Source organism: Arachis stenosperma, chromosome 6 (assembly GCF_014773155.1).
Source record: "Arachis stenosperma cultivar V10309 chromosome 6, arast.V10309.gnm1.PFL2, whole genome shotgun sequence".
NCBI lineage: Eukaryota > Viridiplantae > Streptophyta > Magnoliopsida > Fabales > Fabaceae > Arachis > Arachis stenosperma.
Window position 1 is genome coordinate 93,538,405 of NC_080382.1, and position 9,303 is coordinate 93,547,707.

General features: G+C 38.8%; 1 non-coding gene across 1 annotated transcript; it reads left to right on the forward strand.

Moving 5' to 3' along the window:
- The first annotated feature begins 4,756 nt into the window (after positions 1-4,756).
- Positions 4,757-4,860, forward strand: LOC130938538 (small nucleolar RNA R71). Its single transcript, XR_009069701.1, has one exon. It is a non-coding gene; the product is annotated as a small nucleolar RNA R71 (small nucleolar RNA).
- Positions 4,861-9,303: the final 4,443 nt, after the last annotated feature.

Consider the following 9,303-nt stretch of genomic DNA (forward strand, 5'->3'; position numbering starts at 1 on the left):
TTGAAGTTTAGAATGATTGGCTTCTCTAGGAACTTAGAATTTCGGATAGTGTTATTGATTCTCCTAGTTAAGTATGTTGATTCTTGAACATAGCTACTTTTATGAGTCTTGGCCGTGGCCTTAAGCATTTTGTTTTCCAGTATTACCACCGGATACATAAATGCCACAGACACATGACTGGGTGAACCTTTTCAGATTGTGACTCAGCTTTGTTAGAGTCCCCAGTTAGAGGTGTCCAAAGCTCTTAAGCACACTCTTTTTGCTTTGGATCACGACTTTAACCACTCAGTCTCAAGCTTTTCACTTGGACCTGCATGCCACAAGCACATGGTTAGGGACAGCTTGATTTAGCTGCTTAGGCCTGGATTTTTTTCCTTGGGCCCTCCTATCCATTGATGCTCAAAGCCTTGGATCCTTTTTACCCTTGCCTTTTGGTTTTAAGGGCTATTGGCTTTTTCTGCTTGCTTTTTCTTTTTCTTTCTATTTTTTTCGCCATTTTTTTTCGTAAGCTTTTGCTTTTTCACTGCTTTTTCTTGCTTCAAGAATCAATTTCATGATTTTTCAGATTGTCAATAACATTTCTCTTAGTTCATCATTCTTTCAAGAGCCAACAATTTTAACATTCATAAACAACAAGATCAAAAATATGCACTGTTCAAGCATTCATTCAGAAAACAAAGAGTATTGTCACCACATCAATATAATTAAACTAAATTCAAGGATAATTTCGAAATTCATGTACTTCTTGTTCTTTTGAATTAAAACATATTTCAATTAAGAGAGGTGAAGGATTTATGGAATTTATTCATAGCTTTAAGACATAGTTACTACATACTAATGATCATGAAGTAGAGACACAAAACATAGATAAACATGTAACATAAAAATCGAAAAACAGAAAAGTATAAGAACAAGGAATGAGTTCACCTTAGTTGCGTCTTCTTCTTGAAGGACCAACAATATCCTTAAGCTCTTCTATGTCCCTTCCTTGCCTTTGTTGCTCCTCCCTCATTGCTCTTTGATCTTCTCTTATTTCATGGAGAATGATGGAGTGCTCTTGATGTTCCACCCTTAATTGTTCCACATTGTAACTCAAATCTTCTAAGGAAGTGTTGAGTTGTTCCCAATAGTTGTTGGGAGGAAAGTGCATCCCTTGAGGCATCTCCGGGATTTCTTGGTGATGAGCTTCCTCATGCGTCCCTTGGGCTCCATGAGTGGGCTCTCTTGTTTGCTCCATCCTTTTCTTAGTGATGGGCTTATCCTCCTCAATGAGGATGTCTCCTTCTATGATAACTCCAGCTGAGTAACATAGATGGCAAATAAGATAAGGAAAAGCTAGCCTTGCCAAAGTAGAGGACTTATCGGCTATTTTGTAGAATTCATGGGAGATGACTTCATGAACTTCTACTTCCTCTCCAATCATGATGCTATGAATCATGATGGCCCGATCCACAGTAACTTCAGATCGATTGCTAGTAGGGATGATGGAGCGTTGAATGAACTCCAATCATCCTCTAGCCACAGGCTTGAGGTCTAGTCTTCTTAGTTGAACCGGCTTGCCTTTGGAGTCTCTTTTCCATTGAGCTCCTTCCACACATATGTCCATAAGGACTTGGTCCAACCTTTGATTAAAGTTGACCCTTCTAGTGTAGGGGCGTGCATCTTCTTGCATCATGGGTAAATTGAATGCCAACCTCACATTTCCCGGACTAAAATCTAAGTATTTCCCCCGAACTATTGTAAGATAATTCTTTGGATTCGGGTTCTTACTTTAATCATGGTTCCTAGTGATCCATGCATTGGCATAGAACTCTTAAACCATTAAGATTCCGACTTGTTGCATAGGATTGGTTAGGACTTCCCAACCTCTTCTTCAGATTTCATGTCGGATCTTCGGATACTCATTTTTCTTGAGCTTGAAAGGGACCTCAGGGATCACCTTCTTCTTGGCCACAACATCATAGAAGTGGTCTTGATGGGGTTTAGAGATGAATCTTTCCATCTCCCATGACTCGGAGGTGGAAGCTTTTGTCTTCCCTTTTTCTTTTCTAGAGGATTTTCCGGCCTTGGATGCCATCAATGGTTATGGAAAAACAAAAAACTTATGATTTTACCACACCAAACTTAAAATATTGCTCGCCCTCGAGCAAGAGAAGAAAGAAAAGAAGAAGAAGAAGAAAATATGGAGGAGAGGGGGAGAGGTGTATTCGGCCAAGAAGGAGAAGAGAGGTTTGTGTTGTGTGAAAATTAAGTAGAATGGAGGGGTATATATAGGGAGGGGGGAGAGGGTAGGTTCGGCCATTTAGGGTGGGTTTGGGTGGGAAAGATTTTTGAATTTTGAAGGTAGGGTGGGGTTTATGGGGAAGAGTGGATGGATGTGAGTGGTGAAGGGGGTAATTGGGAAGAGAGATTGAGGTGATTGGTGAAGGGTTTTGGAAAAGAGTGTTTATTGGAAAGAGAGAATGAATGTTGAGAAGAGGGGAGAATATGTTAGGTGGAGATCTTGTGGGGTCCACAGATCCTGAGATGATCCTGTGGGGTCCACAGATCCTGAGGTGTCAAGGATTTATATCCCTGCACCAATTAGGCATGTAAAATGCCTTAGCATACCATTATGGCGTTTAAACGCCGAACTGGTGCACGTTCTAGGCGTTCAACGCCCATGTGTAGCATATTTCTGGCGTTGAACGCCAGTTCCATGCTTGTTACTGGCGTTCAGCGCCAGCTTTCCTTAGGGCACATTCCTGGCGTCCAAACGCCAGGATGTTGCTTGTTTTTAGTGTTCAGCGCTAGATCCATGCTCTGTTCCGGCGTTGAACGCCAGCCAGATGCACCTTACTGGCGTTTAAACGCCAGTAAGTCCTTCCTCCAGGGTGTGATTTTTCCTCTGCTGTTTTTGATTCTGTTTTTAATTTTAATTTTTTTTCGTGACTACTCATGATCATGAACCTACTAAAACACAAAATAACAATAAAAAAAATTAGATAAATAAAAATTGGGTTGCCTCCCAACAAGCGCTCTTTTAATGTCACTAGCTTGACAGTGGGCTCTCATGGAGCCTTAGAGAAGTTCAGAGCATGATAAAGGTTTCCCAACACCAAACTTAGAGTTTGAATGTGGGGTCTTCTCAACACCAAACTTAGAGTTTGGTTGTGGCCTCCCAACACCAAACTTAGAGTTGGATTGTGGGGGCTCTTTTTGACTATGTACTGAGAGAAGCTCTGCATGCTTACTCTCTTTTGTTATAGAGGGATGGCCATGTGCCTTAAACACAAGGTAGTCCCTATTCAATTGAAGGACTAATTCTCCTCTGTTAACATCTATTACAGCACCTGTTGTGGCTAGGAAAGGTCTTCCAAGGATGATGCATTCATCCTCTTCCTTCCTAGTGTCTAAGATTATGAAATCAGCAGGGATGTAAAGGCCTTCAACTTTTACTAACATGTCCTCTACTAATCCATAAGCTTGTCTTACTGACTTGTCTGCCATTTGTAATGAGAATAAGGCAGGCTGTACCTCAATGATCCCTAGTATCTCCATTACAGAGAGTGGCATAAGATTTATCCCTGACCCCAGGTCACACAGAGCCTTGTTAAAGGTCATGGTGCCTATGGTACATGGTATTGAGAATTTGCCAGGATCTTGTCTCTTTTGAGGTAAGATTTTCTGAACCCATGTATCTAGTTTACTAATGAGCAAGGGAGGTTCACCTTCCCAAGTCTCATTACCAAACAACTTGGCATTCAGCTTCATGATGGCTCCTAGATATTGAGCAACTTGCTCTCCAGTCATATCTTCATCCTCTTCTGAGGAAGAATAGTCTTCAGAGCTCATGAATGGCAGAAGGATATTTAGTGGAATCTCTATGGTCTCTATATGAGCCTTAGATTCCTTTAAGTCTTCACTAGGGAGCTCCTTCTTGCTTGAGAGACGTCCTAGGAGGTCTTTCTCACTAGGATTTTCGTCCTTCTCCTCCCTTGTGCATTCGGCCATATTGATTACATCAATGTCCTTGTATTCTCCTCTTGGATTTTCTTCTGTATTGCTTGGGAGAGTACTGGGAGGAGTTTCAGTGACTTTCTTACTCAGCTGGCCCACTTGTGCCTCCAAATTTCTAATGGAGGACCTTGTTTCACTCATGAAACTTAGAGTGGCCTTAGACAGATCAGAGACTAAATTTGCTAAATTAGAGGGGCTCTGCTCAGAATTCTCTGTCTGTTGCTGAGAAGATGATGGAAAAGGCTTGTTATTGCTGAGCCTGTTTCTTCCACCATTATTAAAGCCTTGTTGAGGCTTTTGTTGATCCTTCCATGAGAAATTTGGATGATTTCTCCATGATGAATTATAGGTGTTTCCATAAGGTTCACCCACGTAATTTACCTCTGCTATTGCAGGGTTCTCAGGATCATAAGCTTCTTCAGAAGCTGCCTCTTTAGTGCTGTTGGATGCATTTTGCCATCCATTCAGACTTTGAGAGATCATGTTGACTTGCTGAGTCAACACTTTGTTCTGAGCCAATATGGCATTCAGAGCATCAATTTCAAGAACTCCCTTCCTCTGAGGCGTCCTATTATTCACGGAATTCCTCTCAGAAGTGTACATGAATTGGTTATTTGCAACCATGTCAATAAGTTCTTGAGCTTCTGCAGGCGTTTTCTTTAGGTGAATGGATCCACTTGCAGAATGGTCCAATGACATCTTGGAAAACTCAGATAGACCATAATAGAATATATCTAATATGGTCCATTCTAAAAACATGTCAGAAGGACACTTTTTGGTCATCTGCTTGTATCTTTCCCAAGCTTCATAGAGGGATTCACCATCTTTTTGCTTGAAGGTCTGAACATCCACTCTAAGCTTGCTCAGCTTTTGAGGAGGAAAGAATTTATCCAAGAAGGCCGTGACCAGCTTATCCCAGGAGTCCAGGCTATCTTTAGGTTGTGAGTCTAACCATGTTCTAGCTCTGTCTCTTACAGCAAAAGGGAAAAGCATAAGCCTGTAGACTTCAGGATCTACTCCATTCGTCTTTACAGTCTCACAAATCTGCAAGAACTCAGTTAAAAACTGATAAGGATCTTCAGATGAAAGTCCATGAAACTTACAGTTCTGTTGCATTAGAGCAACTAATTGAGATTTCAGCTCAAAATTGTTTGCTCCAATGGCAGGAATGGATATGCTTCTTCCGTCAAATTTGGACGTTGGTTTTGTGAAGTCACCAAGCATCCACCTTGCATTATTGTTGTTGGGTTCGGCTACCATCTCCTTCTCTTGTTCAAAAATTTCAGAAAGGTTGTCTCTGGATTGTTGTAATTTAGCTTCTCTTAATTTCCTCTTCAGAGTCCTTTCAGGTTCAGGATCAGCTTCAACAAGAATGCTTTTTTCCTTGTTCCTGCTCATATAGGGAAGAAGAGAACAAGAAAGAAAGAGGAATCCTCTATGTCACAGTATAGAGATTCCTTTATGTTAGTAGAAGAAGAAAGGGAATATGATTAAAGAAGAGTGAATAGGTAGGGGCAGTGATTTGAGATGAAGAGAGGTGAAGAGAAGTGTTAGTAAATAAATAAATAAATAGAAAAAGAGAAAGGATAGAGAATTCGAAAATAATTTTGAAAAAGTAGTTAGTGATTTTCGAAAATTAAAGATAAGATATAATTAAAATTAAAATTTAAAACAATTAGTTAATTTAAAAAGAATTTTGAAAAAGGGGTGAGATATTTTCGAAAATTAGAGAGGGAAAAGTAGTTAGGTGGTTTTGAAAAAGATAAGAAACAAACAAAATGTCAAATAGTTAGTTGAAAAAGATATTAAAATCAAATTTGAAAAGATAAAAAGATAAGAAGTTAGATAAGATATTTTGAAATCAAATTTTTGAAAAAGATAAAATTTTGAAAAAGATATAATAAAAAGATAAGATAAGAAGATATGATAAAAAGATAGGATTGAAAAAGATTTAATTTTTTAAAATTAAAATTAATTACTTAACTAACAAGAGACTAAAAGATATGGTTCTAGAATTTAAAGATTGAACATTTCTTAACAAGAAAGTAACAAACTTCAAATTTTTGAATCAATCACATTAATTGTTAGTGTAATTTTGAAATTTTGAAATAAAATTAAGAAAAAAATTTTTGAAAAAATATGTTGAAATTTTCGAAATTAATAAGATAAAAATAAAAAAGATTTGATTTGAAAAAGTTTTGAAAAGATAAGATTTTTAAAATTGAAAATTTGACTTGACTTGTAAAAAACAACTAATTTTTAAAAATTTTTTGACCAAGTCAACCCAAAATTTCGAAAATTTGGAGAGAAATAAGGAAAAGATATTTTTTATTTTTGAATTTTTGATGATGAGAGAGAAAAACATAAAAATGACTCATAACATGAATATTATGAATCAAAACTCATGATGCATGCAAGAACACTATGAATATCAAGATGAACACCAAGAACAACTTGAAGATCATGAAGAACACTATGAATGTATGGAATTTTCGAAAAATACAAGAAAAAATTTTTAAAGCATGTAATTGACATCAAACTTAAAAATTGACTCAAGACTCAAACAAGAACACAAAATATTTTTGGTTTTTATGATTTTATGATTTTTTTGTATTTTTATTATTATTTTTTTTTGTATTTTTATTATTTTTTTGAAAATATTCTTTAGAAAAACAAAAATAAAGAATTTTTTTTTGAAAATTTTTTTGAAAACTTTTTGAAAAGAAAATTACCTAATCTGAGCAACAAGACGAACCGTTAGTTGTCCATACTCGAACAATCCCCGGCAACGGCGCCAAAAACTTGGTGAGCGAAATTGTTACTCATGCTTAAATTGTTGTTCGAAATTGATTGTCCCTGGTGATGGCGCCAAAACCTGGTGCGTAATACCATGGTCCAAACATAACTTCACAACTTCGCACAACTAACCAGCAAGTGTACTGGGTCGTCCAAGTAATAAACCTTATGTGAGTAAGGGTCGATCCCACAGAGATTGTTGGTATGAAGCAAGCTATGGTCATCTTGTAAATCCCAGTCAGGCGGATTTAAATATGATTGGATTAGATATTCAAAAGATAAATAAAATAAACAGGAAATAAAGATAAAGTTACTCATGTAATTCAATGGTGGGAATTTCAGATAGGTGCATGGAGGTGCTGTGTTCCTTCCGAATCTATACTTTCTTATTACATTCATCCAAGCCTTCTTACTCCTTTCCATGGCAAGCTGTATGTAGGGCATTGGTGCACGAAATTGTGATCACTACAACTTCGCACAACTAACCAGCAAGTGCACTGGGTCGTCCAAGTAATAAACCTTACGCGAGTAAGGGTCGATCCCACGGAGATTGTTGGTATGAAGCAAGCTATGGTCACCTTGTAAATCTTAGTCAGGCAGACTCAAATGGGTGTAGTGATATACGAATAAAGCATAAAGATAAAGATAGAGGTACTTATGTAATTCATTGGTAGGAACTTCAGATAAGCGTATGAAGATGCCTTCCCTTCCGTCTCTCTGCTTTCCTACTGTCTTCATCCAATCCTTCTTACTCCTTTCCATGGCAAGCTCATGTAGGGTTTCACCGTTGTCAGTGGCTACCTCCCATCCTCTCAGTGAAAATGTTCCTATGCTCTGTCACAGCATATGGCTAATCAGCTGTCGGTTCTCGGTCAGGCCGGAATAGAATCCAGTGATTCTTTTGCGTCTGTCACTAACGCCTCGCCTGCTAGGAGTTTGAAGCACGTCACAGTCATTCAATCATTGAATCCTACTCAGAATACCACAGACAAGGTTAGACCTTCCGGATTCTCTTGAATGCCACCATCAGTTCTCGCCTATACCACGAAGACTCTGATCTCACGGAATGGCTGGCTCGTTTGTCAGGCGAGCACTCGGTTGTCAGGCGATCAACCATGCATTGTGTATCAGGAATCCAAGAGATAAACACTAGAGCCTTGTTTGCTTGTAGAACAGAAGTGGTTGTTAGTCACCTTGTTCATAAGTGAGAATGATGATGAGTGTCACGGATCATCACATTCATCAAGTTGAAGAACAAGTGATATCTTGGACAAAGAACAAGCGGAATTGAATAGAAGAACAATAGTAATTGCATTAATACTCGAGGTACAGCAGAGCTCCACACCTTAATCTATGGTGTGTAGAAACTCCACCGTTGAAAATACATAAGAACAAGGTCTAGGCATGGCCGAATGGCCAGCCTCCCAAAGTGAGTTCAATCATAAAAACATGATCGAAAAGCTCTCCAATACAATAGTAAAAGGTCCTACTTATAGAAAACTAGTAGCCTAGGGTGTACAGAGATGAGTAAATGACATAAAAATCCACTTCCGGGCCCACTTGGTGTGTGCTTGGGCTGAGCAATGAAGAAATTTCGTGTAGAGACTCTTCTTGGAGTTAAACGCCAGCTTTTATGCCAGTTTGGGCGTTTAACTCCCATTTAGGTGCCAGTTCCGGCGTTTAACGCTGGAATTTCTGAGGGTGACTTTGAATGCCGGTTTGAGCCATCAAATCTTGGGCAAAGTATGGACTATCATATATTGCTGGAAAGCCCAGGATGTTTACTTTCCAACGCCGTTGAGAGCGCGCCAATTGGGCTTCTGTAGCTCCGGAAAATCCACATCGAGTGAAGGGAGGTCAGAATCCAACAGCATCTGCAGTCCTTTTCAGTCTCTGAATCAGATTTTTGCTCAGGTCCCTCAATTTCAGCCAGAAAATACCTGAAATCACAGAAAAACACACAAACTCATAGTAAAGTCCAGAAAAGTGAATTTTAACTAAAAACTAATAAAAATATACTAAAAACTAACTAGATTATACTAAAAACATACTAAAAACAATGCCAAAAAGGGTACAAATTATCCGCTCATCAGGCATCACTGTTGTCAATGGCTACATCCCATCCTCTCAGTGAAAATGGTCCAAATGCTCTGTCACAGCACGGCTAATCATCTGTCGGTTCTCAATCAAGTTGGAGTAGAATCCCTTGATTCTTTTGCGTCTGTCACTAACGCCCAGCCTTCAGGAGTTTGAAGCTCGTCACAGTCATTCAATCCCGGAATCCTACTCGGAATACCACAGATAAGGTTAGACTTTCCGGATTCCCATGAATGCCGCCATCAATTCTAACTTATACCACAAAGATTCTGATTAAGGAATCCAAGAGATATGCGCCCGGTCTAAGGTAGAACGGAAGTGGTTGTCAGTCACTCGTGTTCATAGGTGAGAATGATGATGAGTGTCACGGATCATCACATTCATCAAGTTGAAGTGCAACGAATATCTTAG